A 22,572-nucleotide genomic window follows, 5' to 3' on the forward strand; every position below is an offset into this window, starting at 1 on the left:
GAAAGAAACGACAAAGATTTGATCAATTCAAATCTAAAACACCCTTTTAACCTAACCAAAACTAGTTGCGAGATTTAGTTAACAATTTTCTTAATCTAACCTATAAAACTTATCACATTTGCATACTTTTATATGGATGCAAACTTAGACCTAAGGAGATATCGAGAGGAACGAAATGTCTCTTCAAAATTTAATTGATGCAAATTGTAATAATTGTGAACCCCAAGAATGATCCCTTGAAGAGTTCACGAATATATAAAAGATGAGAGTCAAAAAAATTATGATATATAGATAAATATACATAACCTAAAAGAGGAAAATGCAATATATCGGGTACGAAAAACTAAAATTCGTCACACAATGCTAAGGCTAAAAAGCTACACTCGCTCATTTCTCATATTCGAAGGGTGACTTTTTTAACCTAAACAAGCAAATGGACTAGCCTATTTTTTAACTATCTAAATGAAATGCGAGTCTAAATGATATGATTTGCACACATAGGGATAAGGAAATAAGATGACACATCATGCAAATGAAAATAACCTAAAAATAGAAAAAAATGTATAAAATGCAATAAATGTAACACCAAAACATGAATCTAGCGCGTTGATGGCCTAAAGGATTTAGCATTAGACTAGTCCATTTTTACAAGTTCTCACTAGCGTTGGACCAGTGAGAAATTATGGAGAAAAGCCATAACTAGCGTTGGACTAGTGTGATGACGTCATGCACTCATTATAAATAAATAAAGTATATAGAACTTAATTAAAACAAATAAACACAAAAAACACATAAAGCATGTATATCACATAACACATAAGTATAATATCTGAATGTAAAAAATTCTAGAGAAAATGAATAAACCACATAAGCACATAAACAAACAAGTACACAAGGATATAAGACCTAACTATTACATTAGGAGCCCTAACTATAATCTAAAAAGGGAAATATAAAATAATAACCCTATCTAACATATCTATTACATTCATCTAGCTATTTATATTTTCTTACAAAAAATAGAACCTATCTATTACATCGTTTATCTAATTACATTTCTTGCACAAAAGGATATTACTAATCTATTACAATTTGGGCATTTAAATACCTCCAAATGATCACAAGACTTCCATTAAATAAGCATAAAAATGAATAAAAACTTAAAATAAATAAATGAAAAAAAACATAAATATATAAACACATAAGATCGAGCACATAGGAGCACATAAAAAGAATTTAAAGGGTAATAGTCAATAGGTATACCTCCCTTTTCAAGTAGCAGCTAAATGAGAGGAAGGAAAGCTGTCTACTTTTCAAAATCAACAAACTGGTCAATACACCAATTTAATTGACAATTTTAAAAGAGAATGTAAATATATACTAAATTTCACTTTTTATTGTGAAAAATGTAAATAAACATAAAGCAACCAAAATTTATAAATTAAATGCATTTAAATGAAGCACAATTAGCAATTAAAGAAGAGAAACAATTGTAATTGAGAAATAAAAATAAATGAATAAAGTTAGGGACTAAATTGCAAAAATTAGAAAATTTTTTGTTCAAATTATAATTTTTAAAAAGATTAGGGGTCAAATGTAAGTAAAAATAAAGTTTAGGGGTCAAAATGCAATTAAATTAAGGATCAAAGTGTATGAAATCCAAAATTTTAGAGCTACAATAAAATTACTCAAAAGATTAGGGGCCGAATTACAAAATTTGTTTCTGATTATGAAAAAACATGTTGGGGCCATTTTCATGCATTTGAGCCATATTACTTCGGCCCAAAAAAATAAACAGATCCATCTTATTTAAAAGATAGCCCAACCTAATTTATTCTTTCAACTTAAAACCTAACAAAAACATTGGGTTTAAGCCTCAAAACCCATGTCATAAACCTAATAAAAATAACACATCAGCCCAATTCTTATTAGGGGCCGAATTACAAAATTTGTTTCTGATTATGAAAAAACATGTTGGGGCCATTTTCATGCATTTGAGCCATATTACTTCGGCCCAAAAAAATAAACAGATCCATCTTATTTAAAAGATAGCCCAACCTAATTTATTCTTTCAACTTAAAACCTAACAAAAACATTGGGTTTAAGCCTCAAAACCCATGTCATAAACCTAATAAAAATAACACATCAGCCCAATTCTTATTTAAATAATTTGCATAAATTCCTAAAATTATCTAATTAAGTAATCTAAATCCAACAAACTTTATTCAAAACCTCAATTATACTTTAAAGATCAGAATTAATTTACTCAAAACATACAAAAATCAAGAGTTTAAAAGGAAGATTATCTGTGCAAGTGCTGTGAGGAAAATCCAGAAACTATTGAACATATGCTCTTCTTCTGCAACAATGCCAAGGCAATCTGAAAAGCTGCTCCACTAAGCTGGGATGGTCTGGAGATTTATAGGAGCAAAATTTGGCTCTGGTGGGAAGAACTGAAAGATGCTATGAAGAAAGAGAAGGGAAAAGAGTGTATTGAACTAATGGTAATTCTGCTATGGCAAATCTGGAAATCGAGGAACGAAATGCAATTCAATGATAGAAGAAGGGATCCAATGAAAGCTGTTAACAAAGCGGTGATGGAGTGGAGAGAGTATCAGGAAGCTCAGGAGGCAGAGATGGAAGTGGGGGGATGTAGTAAGAGCAAAACAGAAAGGATGAATGGCTGGAGGAGACCGAAGGAAGATTGGATCAAAACGAACTCGGATGTAGCTCTAGACTAAAAAGCTGATAAGGCAGGTTAGGGAATGGTTGCGAGGGACTGGCAAGGGAGGGTGATGGGTGCTTGGGCAGTTGCCAAACTCAAGCTGCTCCTATGCAAAGCTAGAAGAAGCAATGGCACTCAGAATTGCTATGCTGGTGGCGAAGCAGAATGGATGGAGAAGAGTGGAATTTGAAACAGACTGTATGCAGATTGTGAATGAAGTTAACAGGGAGGAAGATGAAGTAGTTAGGTTCACAGTGATGTCTGATATCAGGAAATTAAAGTCCAGTTTTGATGAATGTTGTTTTACCTTTACTAAAAGGGTAAACAACTCTGTCAGTCATACATTAGCTAAGATGGCGAAACATATGAAATGCTCAGCCGAATGGAAGGATAGCTTCCCAGGTTGGCTGCTTGAGCGCTCAAGCAGACTGTAAGGGTAGTTGCCCACCCTTTATGTAATCTGGATAGAGTATTAATAATAAAGTGCTGTCGTTTTGGTTAAAAAAAAAAAGGAAGAAATTTGTCCACTATTTCCACAATTTATGGGCCCTTGTATAATTATACCAAAATTTGGGGGGCTAAATTGCAAATATATTTTCTCATGGCCTCAAATTAGCAAATAACATTCCACTGAGTTCAACCGATTTCCAGCACCATTAAATGCATAAAATGTTTAAAATTCACTCAATAAAAAACAAGATAAGAAAGATAAAATAAAATACAAAAATTCTTAACCTGGTTCACAAAACCCATCCCATTTAATCGGATCACAAATTTGGGCTTTTGGGGTCTTGACCCAAACAAAACTAACAAAGAATCCCATATAAAAACATAGAGGTCTCAAACAAAATTCAAGCACAAGCCCACGTATACAGAAAAAGTAAGCCCAATAGTTTTAACTATAAGCCCGACAATAAAATAATTTTCTGACCCAATCCTTAACCCACAAACACAGAAAACAATAACCCAAATGGGTTAAAGGATCAAAACATAACAAACAAACAAAGAAACAAAGGAAGCAAAATAAAAGAAAAAGCTAATGAAGTTTCCGACGGGTTAAGAATACGACCTGCCGGAATCTAGAAAAATTTGATCGGAACTTCACCGGAAGGCATTTTTAAGGGTATTGAAGGCTGGTTCTTAACATAAACGAGTTATCTACAGTCTGGTGGACTCATTTAAACACTAAACAAGCCCCTTAACATCATAAATCATGAGAAAAATGAGATCTAAAGTTTAAACCCATGAAAAACTCATATGATTGCTTAAAGCTTCATGCAAAGCGTTAAATCAACCAAGAGAAAGAACTATAGTTACTCACAGATACTTGTGAACTTGAACAAACACGAGAAATCTCAAGAAAAAATGCACCCAAGTTTCTGAAACACAGCAAACAAGTTCCTTCAAGTGCTGATGAGCCCGTGACTTCAGGCCTTAATTCAAGTGATTTGGAGATGTTTTTTCTAAAACTTTTCAAAACAAAAGTTGTTCCCCGAAAATAATAGATTGTGCAAAAACCAAGTTCTTTCTTAAAGGACTAGAATCGAAGTCGAATTTTGGTTGAGAAATAGGGCTGTTTAGTCAGCCCTGTTTGTAATTTTTTTTTAAAATTTTTTTCTCTCCCTGTTTCTTTTCTTTTTCTGTCTTTTGTTCTTGGCCAACTTTTTTTCCCTCTCCCCCGACCCTAAAGACTCACTTTCAGGCCTTTTAAATGAAACCAACAAACTAAAACCCTAAGAGTGAAGGCTGAGTTGGAACTAGGGTTTGTTGGCTTCATTTTGTCCCTTACATCCATTTTGCCAGCCATTTCTTGATGGATTTTGGGTGGTGAAGTGTCTTGGTACAAACTAATCTTGGGGAGGAAAGAAACAAGAAGAAAAAGCAAATTTGAATTGCCCAAAAAAAACTAGTTGTTCTTCTTGTACTACTATTTTGGTTCACGAAGGTAGAAGAAAACACACGCGCGTGTGAAGCTGCCCCCTTTTTTTTTTGAGAAAAGAAACTGAGCCAATGTGCCTCCTTGCTTCCAAGCTTTTGCTTGGGTTTTGCATGGGTTTTTGTGGAATTTTTGCTTGGGTTTTTGTGGAATTTTTTGCTTGGGTTTTTGTGGAGTTTTGGCTTGGGTTTTTGTGGAGTTTTGGCTTGGGTTTTTGTTTGGATTTTTTGGTAGATTTTTGCATTAACACAAGAAAAAACCTCCACCAAAAAGTTTCAATTTTGAGCATCCATTTTTCTTTTTATTTTCTTTCTTTTTGCGCAAACCTACAAAATAAAAATTAAAATAATTATTCAAGCAATTCATAAATGAAAAATAAAAATAAAAAATAAAAAAAAGACTTGAAATTGAGAAAATTTTGGTGTCTACACTCTCTACCCCAATGAGTTTTTAATCATAATTTTTGATATGGGTAGATAATGTCAAAAAAAGTTTGAATTAGGAGAAAGCAGTGATATTTTTCAATGTCCAAGAGTATTAACTAATATTGTCATGAACACTTCAACGGAGTTTTCTAAAATTATCATTTCATATAAGGGAGAGTTGGTTGAGGAACAATAACTTTGGTCCCCTTTTCTTGTCTCACATACATAAAATGTAAAATTGGATTTAAGAATTGGATGTGTTTAGAGAGGAGCAACGATAGGCATAAGGGAGGGGCAGGCAAGGGTAGCTGCCCCCGGCTTTCCGAAAAATGGACTTATATGTGAATAAGTATAAATTACAGACTGTCAAACAAGATTAAATCTAAAAGTGATTTATTGTAATTTGAGCTTTAATATTTAATAGGATGTGAGCCTTTAATGCGTAGATACTTAAGGATCATTTTTATTTTTATTATGGGCTATAATAGAAATACCAAAAGATAACATGAAAGTTATCTATAAGTAAGGTTATGGTTCTCGAGTCACACATATTTCTTTTGTCATATACATAGATATCACAAAATAGACCAACTGGGGTTGGGCCAAGTGGTAAGCAGCTTGGTTCCGCTTAAGCAGGTCTCGGGTTCGAAACCTGGCGTATGCAGCTACCCTTGTTGGGAGACTCACCCACCACAGCCAGGTGTGCGACCTGGGTCGACCAACGGATTAGTCAGGGCACAACCCTGGATACCGTGGCAGGCAACCAAAAAAAAAAAAGATATCACAAAATAGTCCTTTCTTGATATTCCATTGTCAAGAAAGATATCAGAGAGAAATTGAAAGGTTCTCTCAAAGGATGAGCGAATACACATTGATTTGGAAGGCCACCTTAAAAGTTCAATGATTCATGTAGTAATCAATTAATATGAATCCAAGTGATGGTTTTTTCAGAGATTATTTTTAAAATGGTACGTATTTAGATTATAGTTGTATTCAAATATTTGATATTAGAATCCTGAAAAATCCAACAAGTGGTGGCAGAGCAAGTATCAGATTTTGAATCGTTATAGTTTAAAGTTAGAAATTTGTGATCTTCAGAGTTATTATAAGGTTTGCAATTACGTTCGCTTTACTAGTATCTTCATTTGTATTGGATCCGTTAGATCTAATAATTTTTGGATTTTTTATGAAGTATTTAAATCCATATACATGGTGGTTTAAGTCTTAAGCCGAAATTTGGTCTTCAATTTGTACACGGCATTTCATGCATTGCTTTAATGGCTGAATTCTAGAAGGAACCCGCATGTTTGCGTGGTTTTTGTTTTAAGTCTTATGTACGCCGTTTTCATGCATTGCTTCAATCATGAATTGTATATTTCATGTCTTGATTAATTAAAACTCTGGGTATATCTTCATAATTATAAGGTCAGGAATATTAATTTGGTTAACACTTGGATTCTTTGACTTGTTTCTTTGTTTAAGAATCAATATGCATATCCTTACATTAAGGAAATCATGGTTTCAATTTAAGTGAATCCTAATATAGTTATATGAGCCTTAAAAAGTTCAATTGGCCCACTAAGTATATAGTCTCATAAGGCATTTTTAGGACTAAAGAAGGTACTAAACTTATTTGACAAACTTTTGGGTCAAGTTATAAATATGGATCTTTGATCTAATAAGTCTTGATCCAATTATCTGGTATGACCAAATTTGATTGGTTTTACTATTTTGACCAAATTTGATTAGAGCTAACCAAAGTTAACTTTGATCTAAAATTTTGTGTAATTTTAAATTTGAATATCGGTATAATTATATATATTTTGGAATAAATTAATTGAAACAATATGTCTCCAAAGTGACATCTCTTATCAAAATTAATTTGTTTTAGAATATAACTAATTATACTTGCGATTTTGTGAATATTGACTGACCCAATAAGAGGTCAATGTTTTACAGAATTGCATGTACACTTGTGGTAATAACTACATGATGATTATTCAAATTTTATATGTGAATTATAAATTGACCCAAAGAAAATTTTATTTTTTGACATGTTCTTATTATCAGTGTTTATTATTGTGTCAAGATATAACTTAAGAGTTAATATTTTTTTGGCCAAAGATAAAATATTAATGGAACATCGGTATTTTGAGATGGAGTTATCTTTATTTGAATTTATTAATTATTTAATGTTTTCTATTTAGTTGTGAATGATCCAGCAAGTATAACTACCAATATCAACAATATTCCTATACTAAATGATACAAATTTCAAGTCCTGGAAAGAAAACTTCTTGATAGTCATGGATCTCAACCTTACGCTAAGGGATGATTCTCTTTCACCTCTTATATATCAGAGTACCTCTGATGAAATGAGAGATAAGGAAAGGTGGAAGAGATCAAATTATAAGTGGACGATGATCATGAAAAAAGGTCATTTCGAAAGTATTCACAAGCATAATGTCTAAAACGACAACTACGATTAAAGCCTTACTCCGGGACATTAAAAAAAGCTTTGCCAAGAATGAAAAAATTGAAATTAGTACACTCTTGACAAGTCTAATTTCAATGAAATATAGTTATAAAGATAATATTTGGGAGTACATCATGGAGACGTCTCATCTTGCTTCTAAGTTGAGTGCATTTAACCTAACATTCTTTAAAGAATTACTAGTACATCTAGTTTTGATGTCTTTTCCTACATAGTTTGGCTAATTTAAGATGAGTTACAACTGTCAGAAAGAGATTTAGTCTTTGAATGAACTCATATCACACTATGTAGAGGAAGAGAAAAGGTTGAAACAAGAAAAGAGAGAGAGAGTGCTCACTTGGCATCAACCACTAATAATAAAGGCGAGGATGCAAAAAGAAGAAGGATAAGGAAGCTATAGATATGGCACCACAAAAGAAACAACAAAAAAAAATCTGTTGAATCAAGAACAAAAATGGTTGTTTCTTTCATGGAACTGAAGGGTATAAGAAGAAGCATTGCACTAACTATCACACTGGGCGTGCTTAGAGAGGTATTCTTCTTAATCTGGTTTGTTTTGAAGTTAGTTTAACGTTGGTATCTGGATATCTATGGTGGATAGATTTTAGTACAACAACTCACATCATTATGTATATGCTAGGTTGCCCAAACTGCTGAAAGCCTAATGATAGTGAAATATATACCTATGTGGATTATAACAAGATAGTTCAAGTTGAAGCAATAGGAGTTTTTTTTATTATTGTTAAACATCGAAATTTTTTTGGATCTTAATAAAACATTTATTGCACCATCTTTTTGATGGAATTTAATTTTTATTTCTGTTTTGGACAAATTCGATTATTTTTATTCATTTGTAAATGGAAAGTTTATATCGTTTCATGATTTCAAAATTGATTGGTTTTGGTTCATTATTTTATTATGATAATTTATATTTAATTCATACTATGCCTTATCTAATAATTCCCTGCATTTGAGTACCAGAGGTGTAAAGAGAAAATTAACCATTAAGAGTTTAGTTGTACTATGGCACAAGAGATTAGGTCATATCTCTAGATGAAAAATAGAAAGACTCATGTCAAATTAAATTCTTAACCACTTGAATTTTGCATATTTTGATGATTGTATGAACTGTATAAAGGGAAAACAAACCAATAAAAGAGATTTGAAACCAATAGGACCTTGGATGTTTTAGAACTTATACATATAGATATTTGTGGACCATATCTATGTCTACTTCGAATAATTAAAAATATTTTATAACATTCATAGATAATTTTTCAAAATATTGCTATATGTATCTCATTTATGAAATGTCACAGTCACTTGGTGTGTTAGAAAATTTTAAGGCTGAAATTGAAAACCAACTCAATAAAAAAAAAATTCAAAAGCATCAAATCTAATCATGGCGGTGAGTACTACGGTAGACATGAAGGTTAGTGAACAATGTCTAGAGCTATTTGTTAAATACTTAGAACAGTGCAGTATCATCCCACAATACACTATGTCGAGTTCACCCACAATGACGGGTGTTATTAAAAGACGAAATAGGATGCTTAAGGATATGGTGAAGAGTATGATTTATCATTCTACCTTTTTAGAGTCACTTTGGAGAAAACACTTAAAACTATAATATATATCCTTAACAAAATTCTAACTAAGGCAACTAACAAAACCCTTTATGAGTTTTAAACTGAAAATAAATCTAGTTTGAAACATTTATATTTATAGCGATGTCCAACTCAAACAAGGCCTTATAGGCCAACTAAAAGAAATTATATTAAAAATAGTTAATTATTATTTTGTTGGATACTCTGAACGATCGAAGGGTTAGAATTTTATGATCCATGACTAAATCGATTTTTGAAATGAGAAATGTCCGATTCTTTGAGGATGTCGAGTTTGGGGAAAGGGATACAATTAGAAACCTTATCTTTAAAGAGAAATATGTTAATATTTCCACGTGTTATTGATCTTGTTTGTACTTATTTGAAATCCTGTTCTTGACCTTGTTCATGACATAACAGATCAAGACAATGTCAGAGAATCTCTCATTCAAGAAATTGTACTAGAAGAATACACTTTACCACCTCAAGAACCAATGCCATTAAAAAGATCCACCAGGAAAAAGAGAAGTGCAATGCCACATGATTATAATGTTTTTCTCTAATGAAAGATGATCCAATTAACTTTCGTCAAACTATGGAGAGTTCTAACTCTCAAGAGTAGATTGATGCCATGAGTGAAGATATTATGTCCATGAAAGATAATGACGTATGGACTGTTATCTCATAGTTAGAAGGAGTGAAATCCATTGATTGTAAATGAATATTTAAGATTAAGAGAGATTCAAAAGGCAATGTAGAGAGGTATAAATCTCATCTTGTCTCAAAAGACTTTAGCTAGAAAGAAGGTGACTATAAAGAAAATTTTTCTCCTATTTTTTCAAACGAATCTTTTACAACTATAACAACATTAATGGTGCATTTCAATTTTGAGTTATACTAAATGTACGTAAATACAGCATTTCTCAATGGTAGCAGCTAGAAAACTTTGTATCGGAAGATCAAAAATTATAGCTTACAAACTTAAGAAATTTATCTATGGGTTCAAGTAAACATCTCGACAATAGTATTTCAAGTTTCATCAAGTAATCATCTTATTCAGTGTTGAGATGAATTTGATCGATAATTGCATATACCATAAGTTCTATGGGAGTATGTATAATTTTTTGGAATTATATATTGATGACATTTTGCTTGCCAGCAAAGATATAGACTCATTGCATGAAAGCAAGAGATTTCTAGTTAAAAATTTTAAGATGAAAAATCTTGGTAATGCCTTTTTTTGCTAGGCATACAGATACACAGAGATCGCTTTTAGAGTATTCTTGGACTATTACAAAAAAGTTATATCGAAAAGATTTTTAAAAAGTATGGCATGTAAAATTGCAAATCAAATGATATCCATGTGGCTAAGAGAGACAAATTTAGTCTCGATTTGTATCCTTAAGAGTGTTTTTGAGAGAAAAAAATGCAGAAGATTTCTTGTGCGTCAGTAGGAGAGAGTCTAATGTATGTTCAGGTTTATATGGGTTTGGATATTGTGTACATTATTAAAATATTGGATAGATATTTAAACAATCTAAAATTAAACCATTGGAGAGCAACCAAATAGTTTTTGTTGTATTTACAGAGAATAAGGGACTACATACTTATGTATCGGAGATCAAATAAGTTCAAATTATTAGATATACTGGATGTCAAGATAGTATGAAATCAATAGCAGGTTGTATCTATTGTTGGCTAAGGATGTCATATCCTAGAAGAGTGTTAAACAGTCTCTTGTAACCTCTTTAGAGCTCATAACTTATTATAAGAAGTCCAATAATAGAATTTGACTGTGAAATTTTGATCCAGGATTACGTGTAATGGAAGGCATTTAAAGGTCATTCAAATTATTTTGTGACAATAAGTCAGCAGTTAAATATTCTAATAATAATAGGAACTCAGCAAAATTGAAACATATAGACATCAAATTCCTCGCTTTTGAAGAAAAAAGTTCAATATTGACAATTAGCTATAAAGTATATCAAAACAAAATTCATGATAGTAGATCCACTTATTAAGAGATTGCAATCCAAAGTATTTCATGAGCACACTGTTCATATGGGTGTCATGTCACTAAATGATATTCAATTTTAGTGAAAGTTCATTATTCTAAATGTTCTGATGACTTTGATATTTTTTTTAGTTATTTATATTTTAAGGATATTTCCTGTATAAATAAAGTTTTGATTTATTCACGCTCTGATTTTGGTATGGTTTGATCTCACAAAAATTTAATGTTGACTAGTTAAAAATATGTATGTTAAGATCACATTGTATGAAATTTTCATGCTATATGATTTATGTTATTCCATTGTATCAGCATACACAACTATTGATGGCTTGCGAAACTATAATAAATACTATTTGATCCTATGTTAGTGTAATTGATGGATCGAATTGGTTGTAGATACATTTTAATAATGATAGCAAAGTTGAGCTTATACGATTATTTTGCAAAATATAATTATAAAATTGCATGTATAGTTCAAGTGAAAAATTATTGGATCCTCAATTCAATGTTGGACTTATATATGAATAGTTGTGAGTTTGTTTGGACAGGAGTTTATTTGGATGATTTATTTGAGATAATCACTGTAGCACTTTTTGTGATGTGATGTATGTGAGATAAAAAGGTGTTTGGAAAGATAAAAGATGGTTGAAATTTGTGAAGTAAATTATTTTATCTGAAATCAAGTCAATCCAAACAAACCCTGTGTGTTGCAGACTATCAAATAAGATTAAATCCAATTATAATGATCTATTGTAGTTTGGATTTTAATATATTTAATAGGATATCGGTCTTTAATGTATAGAGAGTTAAGGATAGCTTCTATTTTATGTGAGGGTGAAATAGACATATCAAAAGATAATAGAAAAGTTATCTATAAGTAGGGTTATGGATCTCGAGTCACACGTATTTCTTTTATTGTATATTTAGATATCACAAAATAGTTCTTTCTTAATATCTTATCGTCAAAAAAGATACTAAATAGAAACTGAAGACTTTTCTCAAAGGATAAGTGAATACATGTTGATCTGGAATGTCATCTCCAAACTTCAAGAATCCAAGTAGCAGTCAATCAATATGAATTCAGGTGATGATCTTTTTAGAGATTATTTTTAAAATGATAAATATTTATATCATAATTATATTCAAATACTTCATCCATCCTATTACTAATGTCATGTTTCCATTTTTATTGTCCCAAAATAAGAGTCTCATTACAAAAGTCAAATAACTTTCAACATTACTCTTCTTTTATGCCATTAAGTAATAATGATAAGATTTCATCAATTAACAATAAACAATTGCATATTATTAGAGAGCTAATTATGTGCTTTATTTGTGAATATTTCCCTTTGATTGTGACCAAATATTATGTTAAGTGCTCGATTCTACTCATATTTGACATTTGCTATAACTTGTAGGACTTTTAAAAATAAAAAAGAGTTTAAAGTGTACTTTTTAAAGGACTTTATTTTGCAAAGCGCGACTATGTCTTACAGGATCAAGCGGATGCTGAAATTCAAGAGACACGAGTTGCATCAACCGTTTCTTGAGTCATTATATTAGTTTTCAACTCGAGGTGCTGATTGATTTGGGCAATGATCTATCAAATTTAGAAATTGATTAGTTTATTAATTTTTTCTAATTTATTATCCTAAGTAGAATAAGAAATAGAAAAGAAAATTTACTACTTTTAGAACTAGGAAAGCTATGAAACAAAAAGAGTTGTGACTCCTTTATAGGACGAGTCATGCATGAACAAAAAAGGGACAGCTTGTTATTTCCCTTTGGATTTTCTTTCTTTTAATTTTATCTTTTTGTCTTTAACAATAAACCCTAATTTTTCGTTGGCTACGATTCTATCATTGAAAGTGACTAAATTCCTACTCTAGTCAGAGGATAGTTAAGATTTTGGTTTATTCAATAATGTGAGATCTAATTTGATTTTACTGTTATTTATTTATAAGTATTTATATATATTCTCTAGTTGACATGATTATTTTACATGATTAGATAATTGGCCACTATTTAATTGTCAAAATAATTTATCACCACATAAAACATCAAATCCGTAATTATTTGACAGTTTTAGTACATGTGACGAAAGTTCACAACTTGAATATTCAAAAGAAATTGGGACACTAAAAACCTATTAGATAGATATCAAAACTCAAGGACGGTGGTTCTCGTTCTTCGTTGCGACAGAGGATAATCCTAACCCTGGAATTGTCTCCATTTTTCGCGGAGAACCAGCTTTGAGGATGTCGTGGCAAGAGATGCTTTGGCTAGTCGAGCCTCTTTGAAATGCTTTAGTTGACAGATTTGTCTACAACAGACCATCTATGAAAACTATTCGAAATTCATCATTTCATTAGGGCTAAAAGGTATTGCCCGGAGGGATTACTTGACTCTAGCCATGTTTCGTTATGGTCGGTCCTTGAAGATGATTATACGAGGCTGTTTGTACGTAGAACATGGTTTATCTAGGGCTCTCCTATGGTTGTTTCTAAGTGAACATTGGACTTTAAGACCAAACAAGAAGTTTCCATAGCTCCTTTTTGGGCAACATTTCTGGAGCTCCCTCTTCCTTTCTTTCGCAAGCAGCAATTCTTGAAGTTGGCAGCTACATTGGGCTGCCTACTTAAGATTGATGCATCGATTGGGGATTTGCATCGGCCTTTGGTTGCTAGGGTTTTGGTGGAGATCGATGTCTCTTTGCCACCAACCAAAAGGATATGGATTGGAGATGAGGAGTTTGGTTTTTGGCAAAGAGTGGAATTTGAAAACTGGCCATTGTTTTGCCCATTCTGTTCAAAGGTTGGCCATGATGAGGCACAGTGTTTTAGGAAGAATCTAGCTTTGAAGCCTAGTAAATCTGATCGCACAATGCAGATGAATAAGGCTCAGTCAGCCTATGTTCCAAAAATTTAATCAGACAAGGATAAAAAAAAGGTTAATGATTCGACATACAACATGTCGGGTTCGCTGGTCCTTCATGATTCTGGCGATGGGTTGCTCAACAATGTGACGGCTAGACTTGTTATGTGATTTGATATGGGGTGGATACGGTTCAAGGAGGTGGCTCCAACTGGTATTGGTGAAAATCTTGTTGACGTAAGTTCTTCAGCAGTTGAGAACATTGGAAGCAGCACTTACGCTTTGGTTGATGGAGCACATGCTTGGAATGGTGGCGAATTGCAGTCCAAGAGGGCCATGGATACTCCTCCAGATAATTTACAATAGGTGAACTAGATTCCTAAAGCTTTGGTAGAGGTTTTGCAGCAACACCAGGTTGGTGATTCGTTGCTTGGCTCGGATTCGGAGGGTGAGGAAGTGCTCAAAGTCTCTAATAGGTTTGATCCTATAAGTAGTCTAGCCAACTCAAGTGGCAGCCTTCTAGAGGTTGTTGATAATTCTAGGAGATTTTCATCCCCAATGTCCTCTCCTTGCAATAGCAAGCGACAACACCCTTTGAAGCGAAAATCTGCAGACAATTTGATGGTAGCAGAAGGATCTTTCTAGTAGCTCAAAGACTTCCAAAAGGCCTTGGACATGAAGTTGGCTAATTCGGGTTTCTTGCCAGATGAGTGCCTGAGATCAGCGGTGCTAGATGACAAGGACTTTGCTCTTCTCAACAAGCTGGATGGGGAAATTCGAGCAAAACGCAAACCTAGTCGTCTTCTGAAAACATTAGCACGGCAGCAGGTGTCATTTTCTCAAGTTAACTATTCATTGCGTTCCTATGTTAAATCCAATTAATTTATCGGTGTGGAATATTCGAGGTGCTTCCCAAAAGGATTTTTTATGATATTTGAATAAGTTATGTCGAGATTATTTAGTTTGTTTGCTTGTTCTAATTGAACCAATGTCTGATATTGCACATCTAAATGTTGTTCGCCGTTAGCTTTCTTTTGATAGCTCGGCTTCTTTTTTGGATGGCAAAATATGGTTGCTATGGTTTGATGAAATACGTTTGAGTTTCACTGAAGCTGCTGAGCAGATGGTTCACATATCAGTAATTTTTCGTTCTAGTGTCTCGTTTATTTTCACGGGGATCTATGCTAAATGTGCTAGGGTAGGGAGGCATTCTCTTTGGCAAACTTTGGAGACTGTTAGTGAGGGCTGGATATTCCGTGGTTGGTGGCAGGGAATTTTAAAGTCATCTCTTCGGCTAATAAGTAGGTGGGTAGTTCCTCGACAAATGTTACTAATGTGGAAGAATTTATTTCTTCCATGTTTAATTGTGGGTTGTCTACGATGGATTTTGATGGTCAACCGTTCACCTGGACTAATGCTTATGTTTGGCAGAGGTTAGATAGGGCACTGACTAACTCCCATTAGATGGATGCTTACCCTATCACTCGGGTATCTCATTTGGCAAGAGGTCGCTCAGACCACGCCCCGTTGTTAATTAAATGCAGCTCTGAAATTTCAAGGGTAGGGGGTTTCTAGTTTTTAAATGTTTGGCGAACTCATCCTCTCTTTTTGGAGATTGTCAAAGAGGAGTGGCGACATTCGATTTCTGAGGTGGGCATGGTGGGTTTTTGTCAGAAATTCATGCGGGTTAGGAAACGTTTGAAGTCTTGGAGTAGGGAGCTGTTTGGGAATATTTTTTCTAGTATCAAATCTGTGAAGGAGGTGTATAATCAAAGGCAATCAGACTTTGATTTGTGCCATGACGAGCTGTCTAAAGTTCGGATGCAAGAAGCGCGGGCCAAATATATGCGAGAGCTAGCTGTTGAATATGGCCTTTGGAAACAAAAAGCAGGTATGAAATGGTTGAAGGAGGGGGATGCCACCACGACATTCTTTCATGCTGTAGTTAAACAAAGAAGAGTAAGAACTTTATTACACGAATTAAGGAGGAGTCGGACGCGTGGCAGTCTGCAGAGGAGATTAAGACCTCAGGAATTGATTTTTATTCTAAGCTATTCTCTTCAAATGGCCATAGGGGGCCTCTTAGCATGTCTTTTGAGTTTCCAAAGGTGAAAGAATCTGACAATAATACGTTGCAGCAGTTGCCTAATATGGAGAATGTGTGCGATTGTCTCTTCATAATGAATGTTGATAGTGCTCCAGGACCAGATGGCTTTGAAGTGAGCTTCTACCGGTTCTGTTGGGAGGTCATTAAGGATGACCTATTGAGCGCAATTCATGACTTCTTCAAGGGCATATAGTAGTCTAGAAACTGGTCTAGCGCCCACCTTGTCTTGTTGCTGAAGGCAGCTGGCGCCTCTCAATGGAGGAATTTTCGTCCTATTAGTCTTTATAATGTTTCCTCTAAAATCATATCTTGAATTGTGTCAAGAAGGCTAAACAAATTATTGCCTATGTTGATCTCACCTTGGCAAACTGGTTTCATTCTAGGAAGGGGAATTATAGATAATATTCTTCTTGCACAAGAATTAGTTTTTGACTTGGATTGACGACTCGCTTGGCCCAATTTGATTCTCAAATTGGATATGGAAAAAGCTTATGGTCAGGTGGAATGGCCTTTCTTGCTCTTTATGCTACGAAACTTTGGATTTAAGGAAGGGGTGGTGGATTTCTTGTTTCGTACCTTCTCTAACTCATGGTTCTCTGCCTTAATTAAGGGAGAGTTGTTGGGCTTTTTCAAGTTCTCGAGGGGAGTGCGACAAGGGGACTTACTTTCCCCGGCACTTTTCTTATTTGTTGCTAAATTCTTAGGAAGAGGTTTTCATCACCTCTTTTTGGGAAGGGTGAGTCATTTCTATGTATCCGCGGATCCAGGATTTCTTACCTGGCGTTTGCTGATGATGTGATTGTCTTCACCAAGTGCTCAGAGAAAGATATGACCTCCGTTCATGATTTTTTAGCTCTGTACCAAGAGATGTCCGGGCAAAGATCAATCCGAATAAAAACTCCTTCATTTGTTCATCTAGGGCAACGCCTGAACAAATACCCTTGGTGTCTTTGGTTCTTGGATTCAGGGAAGGGTAACTGCCATTAATATATCTAGGAACCTTGTTGGTTCGGGCAGGTTGGGAAGTGTTGTTTTTGACGGTCTTCTAGCAAAGTTGAGACAACGATTATTTCATTGGAGCTCCAAGTTGCTTAGTATAGGAGGAAAGATGATTTTGATACGTCATGTCCTGAGTTCCATACCAATATATCTCCTACAAGTCCTGAGTCCTGTCTCCACCAAAGGGGGTCTTGGTTGCGTTAGGTAGAATCTGTGATTCATTTCTTTGGGACCAGAATGTTAATGCTAGAAGGTTTCATTGGAGTGCATGGGAGAAGTTGTACTTTCTTGTACAGGAAGGGAATTTGGAATTTTGGTCATTTGAGGAAGTTTGTTGCCCTTTCTCTTGCAAGCCGTGGTGGAGCTTGCAGGGAGTGATTCTGTGAGAGTCCGAAATTTATTGTGTATTTCATACTTTTGTTTTAGAATTGAAGTTGTTGTGTTTACTTGTTATTTGTTACTTGTTTCTTGTGATTAAATAACTTGGATGTATCCTATATTAGTGTTGGATCAATCTTTATAGAAATTAACACTAGAATAAGAAATTAGTAGGAACATAATATGAGAATATATAAGTAAGGGGTAATTGTTAGAATAACTCTTGACAACTCACATATGTTTGACAAGTAAAGATAGACTTACCTTGCAATTTTATTCATTTAGTTATCTATTTGTTTATTTATCGATTTGATAATGATTTTGTCTTAATGCTTTTATTAAATTTTACATGTGGGAGTTTAGTGGGGGAAAATGCGATTTTCTTTTTGTGGGGTGTGAAAGGAACTTTTGGAAAAATAGAGAGGGTTTAGTGCAATAAGGAAGAAGTAGAATACTTGGAGCTAGAAACATCTAGATGGTGACATGTGTCACCATAGCCATCAAGTGTTAACTTCTTTGACCAAGCATTAATACTACTTTGACCAAGCTTTCTTACGAATTATCCTTTCATTACTTGTTTTAAACCTAATAAACCAACACAAGAGAAAGAGATTAGAGAAATTGGAAGCTAGAAATCACAAGGAAGTGACACTTGGCGAAGTAGGGATCAAATTTTTGTTATAAGACATCTTTGACCAATCTTGTCTTACCATTTTTCTTTCCTTTCTTGACTTAAGACCAAACAAAATAAAAACCAAGAGAAAAAAAAAGAGTGAGGGCAGTGAGCTTGAGGAGAAAAAGGGAAGAAAAGGATCCATTCCAACTAGCTTCAAGTTTGCTTGGACTTTGAGGGGAAAGGAAGAACATAGCTTGGGGTTTCCACCAACCTTTACTTGAGCTTGGAAAAGAGAAAAGATTTGGTGAGTGGATTAAGTTTCATCTTGATTGGAAGGCCAAAGAGGTAAAGTGTTAGGTTGTTCTTCTTTCTTTACCTTATGTTGGAAACAAGTTGGATTTTTGGATTCAAGGCAAGATTTTATGGTGAATCTTGAAAAATTATGAGTTGATGATTATTATGCCTTATATTTGAATTCTAGGATTTGATTATGCATATGATTGTGGTGTGATTATGATGGCTATTTTGTCATGATTATGGGTACATATGTATCTATGGTTATGTTGGTGATGAAACCCTATGGAATTACTAGATGTTTTGGGCTAAATTTGGGACAATGAGTTGGAGGAAAGTTGGAAAAATTGGGAGGAAAATTTCTGGTTATTGGCCTAATGGAAGGGCTGCAATTGCAGCCTTTGTTTCGAAATTTTCTTGATGATTTAGGTTTGGTTTTGCTCAAAATACGTTATACTACTTTAGCCTACAAGTGTGTGCTGAAATTTGATCAAAATCATGCATTTTAAGTGGCTTAAACCTCACATTTTGACCAAAACCCATGGCTGAAAATTTTCCCGCAGGAGACTCTAAGCAGTTTTGAAAAATCTATCATATCTTGGTGGAAAAAAATCCAAATTGAGTTCTGCTTGTTGCATTTGAAACTAGATTCAGAGTGTTTTCTACCGTCAAAATTTTAGAATTTTTTTTCAATTCCTATGAATATCTGTAATTTTCCAAAATTGACTGAATTTTTACAACTGCTCTATTTTTCTACTGGATGAAGTAGCAATTTGAGATTGGAATTTGACTGACTTGTGGATAGAATCTTACAAATGTTTCCTTTGGGAAATTGTAACCCTTTGAGTCTATTTTCCAATGGTATAAAGTTTATAAATTTTGGACTTAAGAAACTTGAGATATGATTTTTCAAATAGCGTCGCGCAAAACTGGAAAAATTCTGTTTTCCTAAAACTGTCCTTACTTTCATTTCCAACTTTAAGTTGGAGTTGTTAAAGCATTTTGAGCTTGATTTTATGATTAGAATAAGGAAATTCTTAGTTATTCATGTCTCTTGAGTCTAAATGTTCTCTTTTCACTCCAAAACCATATTTGCATCGTTACACTAGTAGTTATTTGGATTTTCTTTGATTCACCTAAGTTTTGAATGGTTGAACTATAATACTTTATCTTGGTTGTTCTTAAGGTTTGTTGGTGATTAAGGGCATAACCCAAGGGGCGAACTTTTGGCGTTATTTTGCTTAACTGGTGAGTGTCAAGTGCATGTTTCTTGATATCTTGATTTGATTGATACCACGTGTTATGTGTTGAATTCTGAATTTGATGAGGCGATGGTGTACTTTATCGCACTCGTCCTCCCTTTCTTAAATGATCTTATACTTGCTTGAACTTGATTGATCTGGACTTGTGATTGTGCTTGTGTTCGACTTGTAAGTGCTAAGCGGCAGCGTGTACCACACTCAGTCCGAGTGGGAGGTGCCTCTCATTCCGTCACAGTACTTTTATCCTGATTAAATCGATTGGATAGTTATCTCGTCGACCCTAGTGCTGAACGGCAGCATGTACCACACTCAATCCGAGTGGGAGGTACCTCTCATCCCGCCTCAGTACCTCTATCTTGATTAAGTTGATTGGAGTGTTATCTCATCGACCATACTTGTTCTTGTTTGGGTATACTCGAGTATTACCACCACTATTTCTATTTGGCATTCGGACCCGATTGGGGGTGAAACGGTGGATCGGGATTCGTGTCAAGTGAATTCTACAGACTTGTTATTTGTGTGTTGATGAAATGTCAACAAAAGAACTGACATCCAAGATCGTGAAATGACAAGCCTGTGGATTAGCTCCTGAGAGCTCCTATATCCTATTGATGAATGTGTTTTAGTCCTTTTGTGGCTTTACGTGAAACCATTGTTGCTATTATGTATATGTGCTACTTGAATTGAATTATGGTACTTATTCTACTTGCTTGCTTGATATCTTGGCATCACTGAGCGTTCACTCATCTCTTTAAGTTGTTATTCCTTAACAGGAATTTGAAGTGAAGAATTGGAGGCGCTAGACTAGCCAACTTTTGTCTAGAGTTAGTGTGATTTCCTGAGCGACTTTTAGATATTTGGAAATGTAGATTTCATTTATATTTGAAATATTATGGTTGTAATAGTTAACGCTATTGCCTAAGGATTGTGACTGTTGTTATTCAAGTACTTTCTTGGTTTTAAAAAATTATTTGGCTTGAAAATCGTAATTTGGTTCAAATGAGTGCATGAGTCCTGGCGAGAGTTGGGCAGGCGATCCACAAAACCCTTGGGTTTGCCCTAGGGGGAGGTGGGGCTATCACAGATTCCTGTTGGATGGAATTTATGCATTAGAAATATATTAAAGGGATTCACCCCTCGTTGGTGGTAGTGGACCGGCCACTCTTTTCTTGGAGACGGTTTGAAAGGGCCCAACATTTTGTGAAAAACAATATTCGTTCGTGCTTGGGGGAAGGCTTGGTTGACTTTTGGTTTAATATTTGGCGTGGTGATCAGTCATTAGCTTCTCGACTAAGTATAAAGGATCCCTTTGTTCTTCTGGTGGGAGAGTTCTATTCTCGGGATGGTTGGAATGTTGACAGTTACGACAGTGGGTTCCAGAGTTGGTGGTTACAAAAGTTCTGAAAATTCCATTTGATCCATTTCAGAAGGATCGAATGGAATGGTTGCCAAGCTCTTCGGGCAAATTCTCAGCTTCCTCAGCTTGGGAGGCTATTCAAAGAAAATAGAATAGTTTGCTCATTGACAGGTTCATCCGAGATCCCAGTATTCCTTTGGAAGTCTCGTTCTTCACCTGGAGGTTGTTGCGAAGGTGGGTTCCAATTGATTGCATGTTGCAGCAAAAAGGGCTGGCTCTGGCGTCTCGCTGTCATTGTTGTTGTGAGGACTCATGTTTTTACTCTTAATTTAGTTTATTTTATAATTATTTTGCCCTAGTGTTATTTAATTTTACTATTTTTGCATGAATTTTTCTTAAATTAAGCTTTTATCACGAGCGCGTCGAAAGTTTCTCAAAAGTCGCTCCAGCACGACTAATTGGAGATTTGAGAATTTAATACTAGACTAGTAAGTATGAGTAATTGTAGTATTAGAGGGAGTACCTTGGAGGATTAGTGTATAAGTGTAACAAACAAGAGAAAAAGTGGTAGTTCACAACACTATTTGGCCACTATTAAGAGTTGACTTTTGGTACAACTTTAAGTTAACTTTCTCAACACATTTCTTTCACAAAAATTCAAAACCCAGAAACCCTCTCTCTCTCCCTCATTTCATCCGAACCCAAGGAGGAACAAGGGGAAGAGAAAACTTCATCTTCTAGCTTCCATCTTGCTTGCAAATCCACAACCAAATCACACAACACTTGGAGTTTCACTCTAGCTTGAAGAAAAGTGCCATCTTGTGGAGTTGCTTGGCGAAAAATTGGAGGAAACCCTCACTTACTACTAGGGTTTAAAGCTTGAAGAGGGTAACCATTTCATCTCCTTTAACCTTTCAAATTTTGCTAAAATTAGAGCTTGGATTTCATGGGTTTGAAACCCTAATCAAGTTTATAGGCTAGCATACTTGAGGAAACTTTTATCTTGCTTTAAATCCTAGGCTAGCGGTCTTGAGAAGGCCTTTAGGTAGCTAACTTGAGGTCTTATTGCTTGATTGTTGTTGTTTATGTGGTGAGTGATATGATTTTGGCTTGAGAAGATGAGAGAAAGTTGAAAAGTCGTGAGAGGAGAGCTAGCCGAAATTTTGCTCTTGTTGTCCTACTTTAAATTCGAAATTTTTGTTGCTTATTTGATTGCTAAATTTGATTGATATATGTTGTATTATGTGTGTAGAAAGTGTCTTTCGAAAATCATCTCAAATGGTTGCACAAAACTTGAGTTTTGGAGAAAGTTCGAAATCTGGAAACTGGTTACTAGGGAAGCAAACAGTGGTTCTTTGTCTGAACATAGCTCTTTGTACAAAAGTCAAAATTGAGTGCTGTTTGTGGTATTCAAAACTAGACATTCAAAACTTTCAAACGGCATAAGAATTCCCTACAAATTCGTTTTGAGTAAACTGTAGCGAATCG

Source organism: Coffea arabica, chromosome 8e (assembly GCF_036785885.1).
Source record: "Coffea arabica cultivar ET-39 chromosome 8e, Coffea Arabica ET-39 HiFi, whole genome shotgun sequence".
NCBI classification, from domain to species: Eukaryota; Viridiplantae; Streptophyta; class Magnoliopsida; order Gentianales; family Rubiaceae; genus Coffea; species Coffea arabica.